The sequence below is a fragment of the Canis lupus genome, chromosome 2, assembly GCF_011100685.1.
Source record: "Canis lupus familiaris isolate Mischka breed German Shepherd chromosome 2, alternate assembly UU_Cfam_GSD_1.0, whole genome shotgun sequence".
Classification (NCBI taxonomy): Eukaryota; Metazoa; Chordata; class Mammalia; order Carnivora; family Canidae; genus Canis; species Canis lupus.
The window spans coordinates 16,908,767-16,928,879 of NC_049223.1; the positions used below are offsets into that span (position 1 = coordinate 16,908,767).

At 37.4% G+C, this 20,113-nt stretch overlaps 1 protein-coding gene across 9 annotated transcripts in view; it reads right to left on the reverse strand.

Moving 5' to 3' along the window:
- Nucleotides 1-6,927: 6,927 nt before the first annotated feature.
- Nucleotides 6,928-20,113, reverse strand: part of LOC119869194 (coiled-coil domain-containing protein 144B-like) — a 155,104-nt gene continuing 141,918 nt past the window's right edge. For all 9 annotated transcript variants that reach the window (XM_038529935.1, XM_038529933.1, XM_038529934.1 and 6 more), the window contains 2 exons: nucleotides 16,356-16,485; nucleotides 6,928-7,217 (listed from right to left, as the gene is read on the reverse strand). The gene's annotated coding sequence lies outside the window, so the exon portion shown is untranslated. The remainder of the gene's footprint in view (nucleotides 7,218-16,355; nucleotides 16,486-20,113) is intronic.

Here is a 20,113-nt window from a genome sequence, read left to right on the forward strand (position 1 = left end):
TATATTTCAATGATTCCAAGATGCTCATTTTGTCACCTTTTAATATCTCTGACATTGCAATGCAATTTATAATTCAAAATGTCTTACAACTATAAATGGCAGTATTTTAAAAAATTTCTCCTTGGTACATAATGTAGTGGGGCATCATACAATCTATGGTGCCTTAAATGAAATAATGGCATATACAACAGGTCTATTGCACTTCTAGTCATATGGTCAGCATTTTATTTTTCAAGAACTAAAAAAAGTTCTAGTTCTTGAAAGCTTAATGGGAAAAGAGGACTAAAATAACAAAAGAATTTTTTTAAAGTAATTCTTATTTTGATTTTCAAAGAACTTTAAGCCAAAAGAAACTGAGGATTCATGACCAGGGACAGCTCATTTTATTAAACATTTAAATTAATGGAAAATATTTAGATTTATAGAAATCAAGTATTTCCAATTATAAATATTCATATTTAATACTATTATAAATTTCAAAAAGGCAGGTAAAGGTTATCTTCTACAATTTCCTATCTTCAGAAATGTTTTCATTTGACAGGAAGTTCCAAGGAAAAGCTTCAGTTGAGATTAAGTCCTAATACTTCAATTTTAAATTTCTTATCTTAGGGGCACCTGGGTGCCTCAGCTGGTTTAATGTCTAACTTTTGGTTTTGGCTCAGGATGATCTCAAGGTTATAAGATGAAGGAAGACATAGACATGGCCAACATGCACATGAGAAAATGCTCCGCATCACTTGCCATCAGGGAAATACAAATCAAAACCACAATGAGATACCACCTCACACCAGTGATAATGGGGCAAATTAACAAGGCAGGAAACAACAAATGTTGGAGAGGATGTGGAGAAAAGGGAACCCTCTTACACTGTTGGTGGGAATGTGAAGTGGTGCAGCCACTCTGGAAAACTGTGTGGAGGTTCCTCAAAGAGTTAAAAATAGACCTGCCCTACGACCCAGCAATTGCACTGTTGGGGATTTACCCCAAAGATACAAATGCAATGAAACGCCGGGACACCTGCACCCCGATGTTTATAGCAGCAATGGCCACGATAGCCAAACCGTGGAAGGAGCCTCGGTGTCCAACGAAAGATGAATGGATAAAGAAGATGTGGTTTATGTATACAATGGAATATTACTCAGCTATTAGAAATGACAAATACCCACCATTTGCTTCCAGGTGGATGGAACTGGAGGGTATTATGGTGAGTGAAGTAAGTCAGTCGGAGAAGGACAAACATTATATGTTCTCATTCATTTGGGGAATATAAATAATAGTGAAAGGGAATATAAGGGAAGGGAGAAGAAATGTGTGGGAAATATCAGAAAGGGAGACAGAACGTAAAGACTGCTAACTCTGGGAAACGAACTAGGGGTGGTAGAAGGGGAGGAGGGCGGGGGGTGGGAGTGAATGGGTAACGGGCACTGGGGGTTATTCTGTATGTTAGTAAATTGAACACCAATAAAAAATAAATTTAAAAAAATTTATAAAACAAGGCAGGGTGTAAAAATGCAGTGTTTTTAAAATCTGTTTGAACTGAAGTAACCATCAACTTAAAAGAGATTGCTATACATACACAGGATGTTATATATGAACTTCATGGTAATCACAAACCAAATATTTATAACAGATACACAAAAGGAAGAAAAGCATCCAAACATAATACTAAAAGTCATCGAATCAGAAGAGAATAGAGCAAGAAAACAAGGAAGTCAAATGAAAGAACAAGACTAAGGCTTCATTTAACATGAGTCTATGCTACATTTTTCTACATTAATAAAACCATGAATATACTATCAAAATCATAAGCCTATGTGCATTGATTGAAATGGGTATTTTAACAACAATGATACACAATGGAAATGGGTTGTTATTAAAGGCTCCCTATCACTGCCATCTTAGTCATCAATCATTCAAGTGATGGCATCAAGGTAAATATATGTGAATTTCATTTGAAATATCCAATTATTTGTGGGGTGCCTGGGTGGCTCAGTCAGTTAAGTGTCAGAATCTTGATTTTGGCCCAGGTCATGATCTTAGGGTCATGAGATCCGGCTCCACTTTGAGCATGGAGCCTGCCTAAGAGTCTCTCTTCTCTCTTTCCCATTGCCCTTTACCACCTGCTTGCTTTCCTTCATTTTCTCTCTCTCTCTCTCTCAAAAAAAAAAAAAAAGAAAAAAATCAAATATTTCTTTGACTTACTTATTTAGAAAATCTCTACAGTTGCTCAGCAAGCCATTTTATAAAAATTGAAATAGAAGTAATATAAGTTAAAAAAGGTGTTATAAGAAAGCAATTAGGGATGTGCTCTCATGTAAGAAAATGCCAAAACTTACAACATTTTTAAAACTGTTTTATTTATTCATTCATAAAAAGTACAGGGAGAGAAGCACAGACATAGGCAGAGGAAGAAGCAGGCTCCCTGTGGGGATCCTGTTGCGTGACTCAATCCCAGGACCCCTTGGATCATGACCTGAGCCAAAGGCAGATACATGCTAAACCACTCAGTCATACGGGTGCCCCCAAAACATAGAACTATCAATTTAGTGTTACAAGTTTATTTAATTCATAAAAAGGACTTACCGTGGAATCGTTAAAATAATAAATATCTCTACATGGTTAAGTGTTTGGATTCTAATCGTTCACTTATGCATAGGGGTGGAAAATTGGGTTACAGCAAACTTTATTTTATTTTATTTTATTTTTTTTACAGCAAACTTTAAACATATTATAAACTATTGCTAATCAGAGAATAAGTCAAAGCATCTAAGTGTATTTTGGGTTAGTAGGTAATAATATTTACTTTCCAAAATCCAATTTAACATAGCTTTTCAAGGAAATGGGTCTGTTTGGGGGTGCCTTGGGAACTCAGTTGGTTAAGCATCCAACTCTTGATTCCAGCTCAGATCATCATCTCGGAGTCATGGGATCAAGCCCTGAGTCAGGCCCCACACTCAGTGGGGAGCCTGCTTGAGATTCTCCCCCTCCCTCTACCTCTCTCCCCACTCGTGGGCACACTCTCTTCTTTCTCAGATACATAAAATCTTTAAAAAATAAGAAGATAAAATGTGTCAGTTTAGTTGTATTTATTGAATAAAGTTAATAATAGGTATCTCTTGACAATAAGAGCTCCAGGAGCTTAAAAAAAATACCATAAAATTTCTGTCCCATTTCCTTATTAGCACAAACCAGTATAACTTTTACTTAGTGAGTATTATTCAGTTAACTCAGAATTTCACCAAATTAAAAACAAAAATTTTATTGGAAATCTGAAACTCAAGAAAAGAAAGATAATATAACTAACCTTGATCAAGTGAGTTTCAATGCTGCTAACTGAAGTCTGCGGCCTTGAGGTAGGAATCATTACATTTTCTCTTGGAGTAACATTTCTATCCAGCAGTAAACTACTAGTCAAATTTCCAACATAAGGCCCTTCCAAGACTGGTCCTATAGTAAGAGTGCTGTGGAAAGGTCTGTTCTGCTGTCTCTCCACCAGATATTTGGTAGTGATACCTGCCAGCCTCTCATTAGTCCTGTGAAGATTACACAACACAAGTGCTTAGTATTTTATTTCTACCCAAATCATTCCTGCATGACCTGCATTTTTTTAAGTTTCCATAATAGCAAACAGAATGTGCCAGTAAACAGTGTTTTAACACTGAAAATGTGACAGAGCAGAGCTACTATATATATTTATAGGTTTAAAATTATTCCAAAGGAGTATATATGATTCCAGGGATAACTAACTAACAAGAAATTCAAATTAGGGGAGGGAAAGAAATGGCTGACAGTGATGTACATGGATTGACAGGTAATACTTGCTACCTTCTGGAATGGCTGTAATTACAAGATTCTGGAGAATGCCATTACACATATTTGTATTTAGTAAACCAGTTCAGAACATAAAAATAAACCATCCCTCAAAGACATTTTCAAGGATGTGCTTTCACCACTCTTGTACATTTTACTCATTGCCTCAGAGAAATTGAGGGTTTTGCACCGAGGAATACCTCAGACCAACAACCTCTAGGGGCCAAGTAGACGGCAGAGCAGTGATCAGAAGGACCGAAACAGCTCCAGAGGCAATTAGCTGATAACACACTTACCAAGGCCCTGGAAGTAGAATCTGCCCTTTTTGTCTTCCACACACCCCCTCATGCCCACCATGATGCTATTTTTAGCCATGTTGGGATTTATACTGCCTTTCACCCCAGTGTGAATCTTTCTCTGTTTCACATGTATACTTTTATATAAAGTAGAAAACCTACAAAGGTTTCCCCCACCCTCAGGCTCTCTAGTAATAATACCAAAGACACAATCAAGAAAGTTAATTTACCAACCTGCCAGGATGTATAGTATTGGCACCTGATCTTTTGGGTTAAAGGTAATCTTCCAAAAATGAACTCATTAATATTTCTATTTAGCGTAATTCTGACAAAAAATTTTATAGTAATATGCTGTCTAAATACCCACTATTTGCTTCGACGTGGATGGAACTGGAGGGGAGGGTATTATGCTGAGTGAAATAAATCAATCGGAAAAGGACAAATATTATATGGTCTCATTCATTTAGGGAATATAAAAATTAGTGAAAGGGAATAAAGGGAAAGGAGAGAAAATGAGTGAAAATATCAGTGACGGTGACAAAACACGAGACACACCTAACTCTGGGAAACAAACAAGGGATGGTGGAAAGGGAGGTGAGCAGGGGGTTGGGGTGACTGGGTGATGGGTACTGAGGGGGACACTTGGATGGGATGAGCACTGGTTGTTATGTCATATGTTGGCAAATTGTTATGCAACATGTTGGCAAATTGAACTCCAAAAAAAACAAAACAAAACAAAACAAAACACCTTTTAAGTAGGGTTGTAAAGATGCAGGTATGTGAATCTGCTCTTTCCACTATAAATTTTATGAAGTTTAAATATAGACACGTATTCCCAATGAAAATTTAGTGTTCTAATTGAAATATACCATAATTGTAAAATACATGCTGGATTTTTAAGACTTCGAATGAAAAAAATATGAAATATCTCAGTAATAATTTTATATTGATCACAAGTTGAAAGGATATTTTTTGACGCATTGTGTTAAATAAAATATATCAACTTTAAAAAAATAATATGCTGTCTAAATTATAAAGTTTTAAACAATTAGTTTGTAAAGACAACAAGATAGAGTAACTGAAAATATTAACGGGAAAAAGTAAAATCATATACCCCCCCCACACACACACACACAGAAAGAGGAGAGAGGCAAACTATCCTGGATGAACATAAAATGGTAAGTTTATTTACAAACGTTATTTTCCAAAATTATACTATCCAGTTGGCTTTCACTTCCTACTAATCTCATGAACCCATCTCCATAAAAATTATGCTTTAGAGGCAAATCAATAAGCTAAATCTATTTTCATTGATTCTGTTTTAACTTACTTGCTCAGTTTTTTTTGTCAATGACATTCGCATTTCTGATTCTTCTAGGTAGAGTTGCCTGTACTTTTCCAATTCTATTTTAAGTTCCTGAGAATTTCTTATTTGGGATTGAAGTTCAGATTCCAGCTCTTTAATTCTGAGTGCCACTTGACTTCTTATTGAAGCATCATGACTTGCTCTTAACTGCTCTAAGTTTTCTTGAGATGCTGCTTGTCTCTAAAGCAAATTAAAAGCACAGTTTTAAAACAGCTAAAACTTGAGTAATTATAGTATATTTCTTTCCTTCAGTTGGGACTCAATGATTCAGAGAGAAATTTTAAATGTGTAAAAAAAGCTGAAGTGTAAAATATTTATCACCAATGTCACCTGAATTGAATCTGAATGATAAAAATAAAGTTTAATCATTCTTATATTAGTACTCATGCAATCTGATACTTCAAAGAACAAGAGAATCAATTAAAAATTTTAAAAAGTGCATAATACAACTTGAGAATAACCTGTTTCTTGATTTCTGCTCAGAGCATGTTCTCAGTCAGAGGTCCTGAGGCCAAGCCCTGTGTCGCACCCAGTATGGAGTCTACCCAGGATTCATTCTGTCTCTCTGTCTCTCCCCCTCTGCCAATCCCCCTGCTCATGTTCAATAAATAAATAAGGAAATAAATAAATAAATAAATGAAATCTTCAAAAAGGAAGAATAACCTAGGAATGGAACATGGAGCCCAATGCAGGGCTTGATTTCACAAACCTGAGACCAAGACCTGAGCTGAGATCAAGAGTCTGCTGCTTAACCAACTGAGCCACCCAGATACTCCATGGTAAAAGTTTTATTTTTTTAAATTTATTTATTTTTAAAGATTTTATTTTATTTATTCATGAAAGCCAGAGAGAGAGAGGGGGGCAGAGACACGGGCTGAGAAGGAGGCTCCACCCTGGGAGCCCGATGTGGGACTCGATCCTGGGACTCTAGGATCACGCCCTGGGTCAAATGCAGGTGCTAAAACCACTGGGCCACCCAGGAATCTCCATGGTAAAAGTTTTATTTTATTTTATTTTTTTCCCCATGGTAAAAGTTTTAAATCACAATTTTTTCTTTTCCTCTTAATAGTCTTGTTTCAGGGGATCCCTGGGTGGCTCAGCGGTTTACCACCTGCCTGCGGCCCAGGGTGTGATCCTGGCATGGAGCCTGCTTCTCCTTCTGCCTGTGTCTCTGCTTCTCTCTTCCTCTCTCTGTGTGTCTCCTGAACACATAAATAAAATCTCAAAAAAATAGTCTTGTTTCACACATACTGGTCATAAATCATTCTGAAAGATCAATTTAGTGAGAATAATGATGAAAACTGAAATCTTTACAGGGAGGAACGAATGCCTCCAGAAATATACCAAACAGATTGCTGTAAAGGAAGCAGAGGAAACCTACACAATGCATATAACCAAAGTGTAATTTGTAATGAAATAAATGAAAGCGTATCACAGACCAATAAACTAATCTGTAAAAATAGATTGACTTCTTTTAATCTTTCTTCTACAATCAATCTTACTCTCTGGTCAATCTCCCATTTATAATACTTTTCTACTTGAATGCCTTGTACCACATTGACTTCTGCATGACTTCTGAGGTTTACTACTTTTTCTTCCAAGTTCTTTTTAATCTGTTTTAGTTTTTCACATTCCCTCTCTGTTGCTTTCATAGATAATAACTCCTGTTGAAGAACTTGATTTTTTGCATCCAGGTCTATACATCTTGAAGATTCAGTTTCCAATCTTGCTCTAAGATCACCAATCTGCATGAATAGAACAATACAGTTTGGAAATGGAATGAAATTAGTTTAACTCAAAACTATAACCAACATTTTAAAAAACATTTTATGTTTAAGTCTCTGTACTGAACCGTAGGCTCGAATTCATAACGTCAAGATCAAGAGTCATATGCTCTACTGACTGAGTCAGCCAGGTGCTCCCATTTTAAAATAAATTCATTTGCAATAAAATATAATCTATATTGTAGCAGAGTCTTAGAATGTGGAACCCTGAAGCATTTAGAAAATTAAGAACAGTGTTAAAACCACTAGGAGTTATTAAAAAAGATCTCTGCTATCATTGTCTTTGCCACACAACATTTGTACTTCATTTTATGCTTTTATTTTTCTATGACTGCTTCAGATATTTCCTCCATAAAATAACTGTCAGTCACCTCTTAGTATAAAGTCTCTTATATAGGCAAATTGAATTCAAATAAAATTTTAAAAAAGAAAAGAAAGTCTCTGGCCCCTTCCCCCATCCTAACACACCATAATTTTTAAAAATTATTTATTCATGAGACACATAGAGAGAGGCAGAGATATAGGCAGAGGGACAAGCTCCACAGGGAGCCCGATGAAGGACTCGATCCCAAGGCCCTAGGATCATGCCCTGAACCAAAGACAGATACACAAACCACTGAGCCACTCGAGTGTCCCAATGAATACTCCCATTAATTTTTAAAAAGTTTTAGTAATATCATATTGACTTATGTAGGTCTGAACCAATAAATGCTTCCTAAGAGAAGACCTTGAAAATAAGACTCTAATTATTGAATCTATAAATACTGATTCTAAGCCACAAGCCTTTTTCTGAATTACAAATGACTTACATTAATTTGAATTGCATTCCCAGGAGAAATGATTCTCAGGATTAAGAAACCACACCTCTCAGTATAAAAATTTAGTGAGATGAAACATATACTTTCGGACAAAAAAAAAACCACCTAATTGAATAGTATTATCTTATAATCCTCTGTTACTCCCACAAAACAAGGGAACATACTAAGCACCAAAAACCACCACTGAAAAACCTGACAGGGTTTCAGTGATTCTGAGTTGGGAAGAACTTCTTTCTTCTGGATATGATTGATAAGACAGGGTAAGTGGATGTGGTGGTTTTATAAATTTTTTGACACTTCTCCCATGATAATCCCACCCCTTAAAATGTGCTGACCTTAGTAATTGGTTTCCAGTGAATAGAATTCGGCAGAACTGCTGTGTGATTTTTTTAAGGCTAGGTTAAAAAATGTGATATAGCTTCCATTGACATTCTTCTTCTAGGGAAACTAACCCTTAGAATCTAGCTGCTGTGGGAAGCCCAGACCACCTGGTGTGTCTTCATGTAGACATTTCAGCTGAGACTGACCCAGCTAACGTCCTTGCCAAAAGCCAGCCTCAACAGCTAAACATTTGCATGAACATGATTTTAGATGATTCTAGTCCCCAGCTTCCAGTCATCTCAGCTGACACCAAATGAAGAAGAAATGAGTTGGCCTTACTCGGCTTTGCCTAAACTAAATACTTGTGAACCAAATAAATGCTGTTTTGAGCAACTAGGTTTTCAGGTGGTTTATGATGCCGCAATAAATAACTGGCACAGAAACTGATATTAAACATGGGGTGCTGACATTAAAATATTTAAACCTGAACCTCCTTTGAACCGAGAGGGAGGTAGAAACTGAAAGGATGTAGGGAAGAGTAAGAATGAAAACCAAAAGGGCTTCCAACAGACTGTTAATGGAAACCTGATGGCCCTTGAAGAGGCTGACAGTAAAGGTTCCAGGCAAGTGAAGAAAATGACACTAGAGGAAAAGGAACTCGTGCCACAAACCACTTGAAAGTAAAACGGGACACAAAAGATAAACTAAACAAGGTCTATGCAGTATGAAAGACCCAGACAAACTGGGTGCAAATCTTTTCTCCACATTTATAGCCTTTCCATATGCTGAAATGTCAAATAATGCTAAAATAAAGAAATGCATCCTGGGTCAAGAGCAAATCCAGGAAAACATGGCCTATGGATGAAGCCAAGATTATAAAACCTTTTGTTAAGACCTCAGAAGGATTTCAGGTATGCCTCAAATTTCTTTAAGGATCTTAAGAGTATGAGCTTCACAGGAGAGCCCAGTTGAAAAGTTTATCTCAAAAAGATCCGGGAGACTGGCTTTTCTACTGACATAAAATCAATCCATTGATTCTCACAGAAAAACTCAAGAAGTTAAGAAAATTATAGCATCAAAACCACTGTTTGCGAGCTTGGACTAAAAGAGACCTAGATAGCACGGACTGAAAATAGGCCTTTGGGTCTTAGAAGTCCCCACAGGGAGGCAGCAGGCTGAAAACACAACTGCAAACACAGGTCATTGGACAGAACCAAGAGCTCAGAGAGGATAGACAGCAAAGAGCCATGGAGAAAAATTTCCATGGTTTCAGACTAAGTCTGACTGAAAAATGGACAGCATGCATCAGGCTGCATTTCAAACCTGGTATGGTCTAGTGTGACTTCCATCTTCTTTCTGAATGGAAGAGTCTTTAGCAAGTAACCAGAATGTTGTGTTTTCAATAGTAGAGAACTGTTCTCTTTAGTTCTCAAGTCTTCATTCCTATTGAGAGAACCTGCACTCCAGGGACTAAAATTTAGACAACAAAACCCTGGCACCTTATCCCCGCTGCATCTGTTTAAGATGGCAAGATCTTGGACTCCATCCTGAACCCGATGCCATGATAACTGAGATTTGTCGGAGGTACTGGGAGGAGGTGAGTGCATTTTTCATGTGAAAGGAATATCGAACACTGTGGCCAGTGGGTAAATTACACTAAAAATTGCGTTCTTCATGTGTTCATAGGTGTTCCAGTATTCCATTAAAACTAAACAAAACAAAAAGACTGTGGGCTAACCTTAGTGACTTGCTACTAACGAACAGAATATGGTCAATGTGATGTTGTGTGTATTCCAAGGCTAGGCTACAAAAGGCAACACAGCTTCTGCCCTGTTCTGTATCTCAGCCTGCTTACTCGGAATTTAGCCCCTCCTCTTGTGAGGAGGCTCAGGCCACAAAGAGAGTCCAGGTGTGCCAGTGTAAGCATTTTGGCTGCCTGCCCTAACTATAAATCTAGGCAACAGCCAGCATCAACAACACCAGACATGAACTTTTTCTCTTGGTTTTTCCCCATTTAGGAAGACATTATCTGTGCATTTTTTCATATATTCCCTTTATTATGTTGAGGTATGTTCCCTCTTAAACCTACTTTGTGGAGGGTTTTTATCATGCATGGATATTGTACTTCATCAAACGCTTTTCCTACATCTATGGAAATGATGATGATTCTTCTTTCTTTTATTAATATGGTGCATCACACTGATTGATTTGCAGATACTGAATCACCCGTGTAACCCAGGAATAAATCCCATTTGATCATGGCGGTGATTTTCTTAATGTATTGTTAGATTCAGTTTGCTACTATTTTGTTAAGGATTTTTGCACTAGAAAATTGGCCTGTAATTCTCTTTGTGGTGTCTTTATCTGGTCTTGGTGTCAGGGTAATGCTGGCCTCATCAAATGAATTTGGAAGTTTTCCTTCCTCTTCTGTTTTATGGGACGGTTTGAGAAGAACGCATACTAACTCTTTCTTTAAATGCTTGGTAGAATTTGCCTCTGAAGCCATCTGGTCCTGGACTTGTGTTTGTTCCAAGTTTTTGGATGAGTGATTCAATTTCTTGGCTGGTTAGCATTCTGTTCTACTTTCTTCCTGCTTCAGTTTTGGCAATTTATATGTTTCTCGGAACTTATCCATTTCTTCTAGGTTGTCCAATTTGTTGACATATATTTTTCATAATATTCTCTTATAATTGTTTGGATTTCTGCAGTGTTGGTTATTCTCCTCTGTCATGTGTGATTTTATTTGGGTCCTTTCCCTTTTCTTTTTGAGAACTATGGCTAGAGCCTTATCAATTTTATTAAATTTTTCAAAGAACCAGCTACTGTTGATCTGTTCTATTTTTATTTGTGTTTAGTTTCTATATCATTTATTTCCACTCTAATGTTTTTTTAAAGATTTATTTATTGGGGCGGGGGGAGGGGCAGAGGAAAAGGGAGAGAGAGAATCCACCAGTAGACTGAGGTTGGAGGCTGAAGCAGGCTTCAATCCCAGGACCCTGAGAACGTGACCTTAGCCAAAATCAAAGAGTTGGTCAGTTAACCAACTCAGCCACCCAGGACCCCCATTTTTCCTCTAATTTTTATTATCTCCTTCCTTCTGCTGGCTTTAGGTTTCATTTGTTGTTCTTTTTCTAGCTTCTTTAGGTGTAAGGTTAGTTTGTGTTGAGATTTTTTTTTTTTTTTTTTTTGCTTCTTGAGGTAGGCCTGTATTGCTATATATACTTCCCTCTTAGAATCACTTTGGCTGCATCTCAAAGGTTTTGGACAATTGTGTTTTCATTTTCATTTGTTTCCATGTATTTTGAAATTTCTTCATTTATTTCCTGGTTGGCCCACACATTGATAGTACGATGTTATTTCACCTCCATGTATTTGTGGTCTTTTCAGACAGTTTTTTGTAGTCCACTTCTAGTTTCATAGTATTGTGGTCAGGAAAGGTGCATGGTAGGACTTCAATCTTTTTGTACTTCCTAAGGCCTGTTTTGTGGCCTAATGTATGATCTAGTCTAGAGAATATTCCATATCTGTATTCTAATTTCATTTATTGCACTCTTCATCTCAGATTCTTTTTAAACTCTTCTATCTCTGTTGTAAGGGTCTCACTGATGTCTTCCATTCTTTTTTTTTTTTTTTTTTTTTTTTTTTTGATGTCTTCCATTCTTTACTCAAGTCCACTGAACATCCTTATGGTCACTGCTTTAAATCCTCCACCAGGCACGTTATTTCTCTCTCTCTCACTTAGATCTCTGGCCCTGTGGCATTATCCTGTTCTTTCATTTGAGATAAATTCCTCTGTCTTCTCATTTTGTCTAGGTCTCTGACAGTTTCTCTGGGTTAGAAAAGCCAGTTATGTCACTTGTTCCTGAAAGTAATGGACCACTGAAAATGGTCCCGTAGTGCCCAGGGCCTGGTGCTTGAGGGAGGGTCTCCAGGGTGTGTGGCATGCACTCTGCTACTGGGTTCTGGCTCCTCTATCCCTCAGGCCAGTCATCTGAGAGATAGGCTCTCAGTATCTGCTGTGGGCAGTGTTTGGTACTTGGCCTGAATCTAGCAGGTTTGAACTAGCTTGTGAAATGAGACCTGTCACACTCCACTGGAACTGAGACCCTGCAAAACTCTGGTCGGGACACATGGTGTCCACAGGGGTTTGTACTGGTCTTCTGGGGGAAGGGCTTGCTGTGCTGGAACTGAGGCAAGCATGATTGAAAAGGGCAGTTCCCCTGGAGTGCAAACGGGTGGTGGCTGGTGTAAGCAAGTTAGGCAGCTGGTGTCAGAGTGGCACTGATTCCCACAGGTGGCTCTGTGTTTGTGCTCAGGGCCAGGGGAGGGAAATGGCACCAGCCAGCTGGTTCCGTTCTGTGTGCCTCTCTCCAAGTATAGTGCCCTACACATTCTACCGTAGCCAAGCCCAATAACCTTTAAAATTCCAGGCTTTAAGACCTCCATAGTTGCAAGAACTCAGGAAATTCAGCCACTCTCCTTTTCCAAGCCAGTGGCTACGTGCATTCCCAGGTGTTCTCTCCTGCCCTTCGCTGGGACCACTACTCCCTCCCATCTGCTGCAGATAGGATCTCTTTCTCTTCTAAACTATATCTCTGTACTTCCGACTTTCTTTAAAGTGGCCTATCCTCTCTCTTTAGTTGTGACCTTTGTTCTGTCAGTATTCAGGTAGATTTCTGGGGTATGTAGGATGAGTTGATAGGTATCTAGTTGTATTAGTGGGATGAGGTGAGTCTAGGCTCCTCCTACCCTGCCACCATCTTCCTTTCTCTAAGACATTTTTTCTAAAGAATCCCTTCAATTACAAATTATTAAAACTAGACAAGAACTCCTCTTTTAAATTTCCCCTCATGTTAGGGGAGAAAAACGACTGGCAAGCAGAGAGACATGTGATTTGAAGTATAACAGCTGAACAACTAGTAAAAGTTTAATAAGCAAAACGGAACCTTTTATCTGAATTCAAGTAACTGCAATTCTAAAAGAAAGAGGCAGCACTGAGTGCTTTTAAATCAATAATCTTCATTCTCCCTTCATCAGTGATGAAATAAGGAGAACGTTATGGAATAATTTCTAATCTTTTCATTAGCGAAACAAATGTATTGTCTTTGGCACACTTAAATTAAATATAATTTCTCCTTTATCTTACTGCAAGCTTATTTTTCAGGGGAGGTAGTAAGACTATCTCATCTTTATATGTACTAGAATGCTTCTCCATATCATATAGGTTCACTTTGAAATTTTTTTGTGATTCAAATTGCTCGCCTACTATTTGTCTCTGATAATTTGATTATTTTTAAAAATATTTAATTTATTTATTCATGAGAGACACACACAGAGAGACAGAGGCAGAGACACAGGCAGCGAGAGAGGTAGGCTCCATGAAAGGAGCCTGACGTGGGACTCAATCCTGGGTCTCCAGGATCACGCCCTGGGCTGAAGGCAGTGCTAAACCACTGAGGACCCGGGCTTCCCTGATAATTCAATTAAATGCAACAAGATATTTTACAGGTGTATTCTTGACATAATGTAATGAAATGTTTATTCTATTAATTATGTATTGACCTATCAAAGTACAGCTATGCATATCTTTCTATTTCAGTAAAAGAAGATGGATACAGGCAACTCTGTTTTCCAAGAATGTAGGATCTGTGCCAAGAACGGGATCGGCGCCAGTCTTGTATGCACAAGAACCAGGTCAAAAGAGTATCTAATTGTGAACTTTAAGATGATGGATTAGCAAGACTTCCAAACAGGAAGGCTGATAACCCAGAGTTAATCCTTTATATCCTAGATGGTGAAATCTATGGGTGAGTCTATGCATTATAACAAGTTAATAAAACACAACGAAGTACATAGTAGACAGTGGATCCTACAACCAAGACGATGGAAATGGATGCGGGAGGCACTGAGTGAGAAACTACAGGTATTACTGGAGAAGAGAAACGGGACTCTATCTTTTTGAGCCTGGCTTCTCATTGTGTCAGGTAGTCAGCAAGACATAAGCTGGCAAAAGGCTCCTTCAAAAAGTATAAGTCTCTACAGGAGTAAAGTTAGGTTCTACTACATTGACTTATTACATAATTGTAATATAAATGAGTGGTAATTTGCAAGAGGACTAGGAAAGAATTCTCATAAAATTTGATTTGGTAGTGGCCTAAGGATAGACATATAGGTCAATGTATTAGAATTGAGAATCTAAAAATAAACTCTCAAATTATGGTGGATTGATTTTCAACAAGGGTGTCGAGACACTAAAATGGAATAAGAATAGTCTTTTTAACAAATGGTACTGAGACAAATGGATATCCACAAAGTAATAAAATTAGACCTCTACCTCACAACATATGTACAAACTTAACATGAAATATTAAGAGCTAAAATTATAAAACTCATAGAAAAAACAGGTGTGTATGTTCGTGATTGCATTTGGCAACAGTTTCTTAAATATGGCATCAAAAGACAGAAACAGATTAAGGATTTCATCAAAATCTAAAAAATAAAAGCTTCTATGCTTCAAATGTAACCATCAAGCAAAAGTGAAAAGGCAAGGTGATGAATAAAATATTTGAAAATCATATCCCTGATAAGGGGTCTGTAGTTAGGATATAGATAGAACTCTTACAATAATGAAAAGACAGTCCAATATAAAAATGGGCAAAATAAATGATTAGTTCTTTAAGCAAGATATAGAAATGAATAATGACCACATATAAAGGTGAGATGCTCAACATCACTAGTTCTAAGAAATATGCAAATTAAAACCGCAAGACAGATGGAACTCAACAAGTGTATTATGCTAAGTGAAATAAGTCAGAGAAAGACAAATACCATATGATTTCACTCCTATGTGGAATTAAGAGAAAAAAAAACCAACAACAGATGAACATAGGGGAAGGTGGAAAAAAAGGAGAGAAAGAGAGGCAAACCATAAGAGACTCTCAACCATAGAGAATAAACTAAGTGTTGCTGTCGAAGTGGGCAGGGGGGGCTAGATGAGTGATGGGTATTAAGGAAGGCACTTGTACTGATGAGCCCTGGGTATTTAAGTGAGGAATCACTAAATTCTACTCCTGACACCAATATTACATGATATGTCAACTAACGAGAATTCAAATAAAAATTTGAAACAAATGAAAATACCCCTACAACGTGTCATTTTACACCCAATAGGATAGCTATAACAAAAACAACAGATAATGACAAACATTGACAAGAATCAGGGAAAATGAGAATCCTCAAACACTGGTGACATAAATGTAAAATGGTGCAGCCAGTTTGGAAAATAGTCTGGCAGTTCCTCAAAAGGTTTAAACCAAAAATGTTAAAGGTCCTTTAACATATGAACTAACAATTCCATTTATAAGTATATTCCCAAGAGAAGTGAAATGTTCACGCAAAAGCTTGTACATGCGTATTCACAACAGCATTATTAACAACAGCCAAAAAGTGTAACAGCTCAAACGTCCACCAAATGATAAATACATAAATAAAATGTGGGCTGTCCATATGGTGGGATAGTATTCAGAAATAAAAAAATAATAAAGTTCTGACACATGGCACAAAATAAATCTAAAAACATGCTAAACCAAAGAAGGCAGTCACAAAGGATCAAATATTTGGTGATTCCATTGAGATGACCTGTCCAAAATCAGCAGCAAATCGATAGAGACAGAGACTAGAACGGTGACTACCTATGGCTAAGAAGAATAGGGAGGGGGAAACTAGCATGAGGTGCCAGTTAAAGGGCATAGGGTTTATTTTTACGGTGACAAAATGTTCTAAAATGGATTGTGGTAGTCTTTGAATATGCATCTTATGTTCATTATATCTCAATAAAGTTATTACCAAAAATATATATCAAGTATGTAAGATTAATAGGAAAATCTGTATTTTACTGCTCAAAGCACAGAGGGATTTATTTCCCAATAATTTTAGAGTCCCAAAACTAATTAAAAATTACCTTCTGTCTTAGCATATTAATCTGAATTTCCATTTCCGTTTGACTGGTTTTTAAATCCCCATAGAAAGGAAGCTCTCCATTTTCATATTTACTTAACATCCTTCTTAACATGTTTAAGTGGTTCTTAAGCCTGCAGAAGGTATAGAATGAGTAAGTCAGGTCCTTTAAGAAGAAATATTTAATACTTATTTAAATAGATAATATGTTCTATCACATAAACAAATCTATACTTATGATATCTCATTTGTTCCAATCTCTCATTGTTTGAGAGAATACCAACTAACTTACATTGCTAAGTAAAAAAATATGGAAAAGATCTTTATGACACATATGGCAGTTAAAGAGTTAACAGGGTAACTATATTAAGAGTTCTTGTAAGTTATTATTAATATCTATTTCCAGTATGTGAATATAAAAATTAATCTATTATTAGGTAGTAGAGGCTAGTAATCCACGGTGAGGAAGAAAAGCATCCTCATCTATTAATGTTTCATAAAGACACAAAAATACATTTTGGTACCCACCTACCACAGTCTAAAAGAAGGAAAGAAAATACAGACAAAAAACATCAAAGGAGATCATTCAAAACAGAAAGAGAAACAGGAAAGAAAAATATTTATAAAGTTTGAATTCAGAGGAAGAAGGAAGAGGCAGAGCTGTAGAAGAAAGGAAATCAGCAGAGAGGGAATGTATGATGATGGCCTATGAGACTGTTTTAAACAAAAATCTAATACCTTGGCTAGTACACTCTTAGGAAAGTGAAGGATGCCAAACAATTCAGAGAAACAAAGTTAAATGACAGAAAAGTTTTGGCGGATCAGAGCAAAACTTAAATACTCAGCAAATAAGCAGAAAGGAAGCCAGGTGGGAGCTTCAGAGACATCGGAAAGACTTTTTTAAAAATCTGAGTAGTGAAATTGCTCATTTTATTCTTCATGAAGTCAGACATATATTTTTGTATGAATGATATATTTTATAACTAGAAAATGCAGGAAGAAAATGTAAGCCACTTGAGTCAGAGATGGCAGAGCAAGAGGAGAACATAGTTTTGTCTGATCCCAGAAATTCAGCCAGAGAGCTTTCAAATCATTCTGAACACCTGTGAAATCAACCAGAGATCTAAGGAAAGAATTGCAGCATTTCTACAAATAGAAAAGTGACCACTTTCTGCAAGTCTTGGTTAACTTTCACCTTCAGAGTTACATTCTATTCTTTCACCGTACTTAACTTTATTTCTATATACATGTAAGTCCTGCTTGTTTTTCCTTTGGGATATATTTCTCTAACAAAAAGACATAGGATATGGTATATTGCTCAGTTCTGTTCAACTGGGTGATAATATCTTTTTTTACAATTTATTCGTGATAGTCACAGAGAGAGAGAGAAAAAAGAGAGAGAGAGAGAGAGGCAGAGACATAGGCAGAGGGAGAAGCAGGCTCCATGCACCGGGAGCCCGACGTGGGATTCGATCCCAGGTCTCCAGGATCACGCCCTGGGCCAAAGGCAGGCGCTAAACCACTGCGCCACCCAGGGATCTCCGATAATATCCTTTTTATTTTGACTTTTAATTTCCATTTTTACACTTACATTCTAGACTTTCCTTGTATTTAATTTTATTTTTGTATATATACAAGGTTTCCTCTTAACCATTTGGGGATGCAATTTCCTAACAAAAAGACCAAAATTCACATAGTATCGGTGTACTGCTCTGCTCTCTTGATCTCTCTAATTCTATTATCTCCTTTGTTAACCTTTAAATTGGCTTCGGGTCTCTTCTGATTTGTTTAGCATGTATTTATCTGGGGTCATTCTTGATATTTTTCTATTCTGTTCTCTCACTCATCTCTTCTTCTCTGGACAGAATGACAAGATGGAAAAACTCACCGCCACAAAGAAAACAAGAGGTAGTACTGACTGCCCAGAACCTAAGCAGCATGGATAGAAGGAAGAGGCTGGAGCGAGAGTTCAGAATAATGACCATCAAGATAATAGCTGGGCTTAAAAGACACACAGAGGACACTAGAGAATGCCTTTCTGGAGAAATAAAACAACTGATATCTAATCAAGTTGAGATAAAAAAGGCTAATCTTAGTGAGATGCAATAAAAAATGAAGGTTCTAACTGCTAGGATAAATGAGGCTTCACAGAGAAGTAGTGATATAGAAGACAAAACAATGGAGAATAAAGAAGCTGAGGAAAAGCAAGAGAAACAACCACTGGACTATGACAGGAGAATTTGAGAGATGAGTCGTACCACACAGCAAAACAATGTTAGAATAATGGGGATCCCAGAAAAAGAGGGGAAGGAGGGGGCAGAAGGCATATTTGAGCAAATTATAGCAGAGATCTTCCCTCATCTGGGGAAAGAAACAGGCACTCAAGTGCCAGGAGGCACAGAGAACCTTCCTCAAAATCAATAAAAAATAGGTCAATATCTCCAAGCAAAGCTTGCAAATTTCAGACACAAAGAGAAAATCCTGAAAGCAGCTTGGAACACGAGGCCCTGAACCAAGAAGGAGAGAAATATTCAACTGGCAGCGGATCTATCCAAAGAGATAGCAGGCCAGAGAGAGCTGGCATGATATACTCAGGGTGCTCAATGAGAAGAATCTACAGCTAAGAATTTTATCCAGCAAGGCTCTCATTCAAAATACAAGGGGAGATAAAAAGCTTCCAGCACAAACAGAAACTAAAAGAATTTGTGATCCCTAAAACAGCCCTGCAAGAAGTGGTAAAGGGGAACCTTTAAGCAAACAGAGAGCCCAAAAGTAACACAGACCAGAAAGGAACAGACACAGTACACCAAAACACGGACTTGACACGTAATACAATGGCACTACATCCATATCTTTCAATCGTTACTCTGAATGTAAACAAGCCAAATGCCCCAACCAAAACACACAGGGTATCCCAGTCGATTAAAAAAAAAAAAAAAAAGCAAGACCCATCGATATGCTATCTGTAAGAGACTCATTTTTAGACACAAAGACAACCCCAGATTGAAGGTGAGGGGGTGGAAAACCATTTTATCATATTAAAGGACATTAAAAAAAAACTGAGGTGGCAATCTTGATATCAGACAAGTTGTATTTTAAACCAAAGACTGCATTAAGAGATGAAGAAAGACACTATGCCATAATTAAAGGGTCTATCCAAAGAGAAAATTGAACAATTATAAGTTTTAATGCCTCTAAAGTAGGAGCAGACAACTATATAAACCGATTTTCTGTTAAGATTTCATTTATTTATTTATTTGACACAGAGAGAGAACAGAAGCAAGGGCAGCAGGAGAGGGAGAAGCAGACTCCCCACTGAACAGGGAGCCTGATGAGGGCTTGATCCCAGGACCCTGAGAACATGACCTGACCAAAGGCAAGGGCTTAACCGACTGAGCCACCCAGGCCCCCTTATGAACCAATTAATATCAAAATTAAAGGAACACATTGATAGTCATACAATAATAATAGGCACTTTAACACACCACTCACTGTAACGGCCAGATCATCTAAGCAGAAGATCCACAAGGGCACAAGGGCTTTGAATGACACACTGCACAAAATGGACTTCACAGATAACTTCAGAGCATTCCATCCTACAGCAACAGAATACACATTCTTCTCGGGTGCACATGGAACATGTTCCATACTAGATCACGTACTGGGTCATAAATGAGGTCTCAACTGATACCAAAAGATTGGGATCATTCCCTGCATACTTTCAGACCACAATGCTTTGAAACTGAAACTTGATCACAAGAG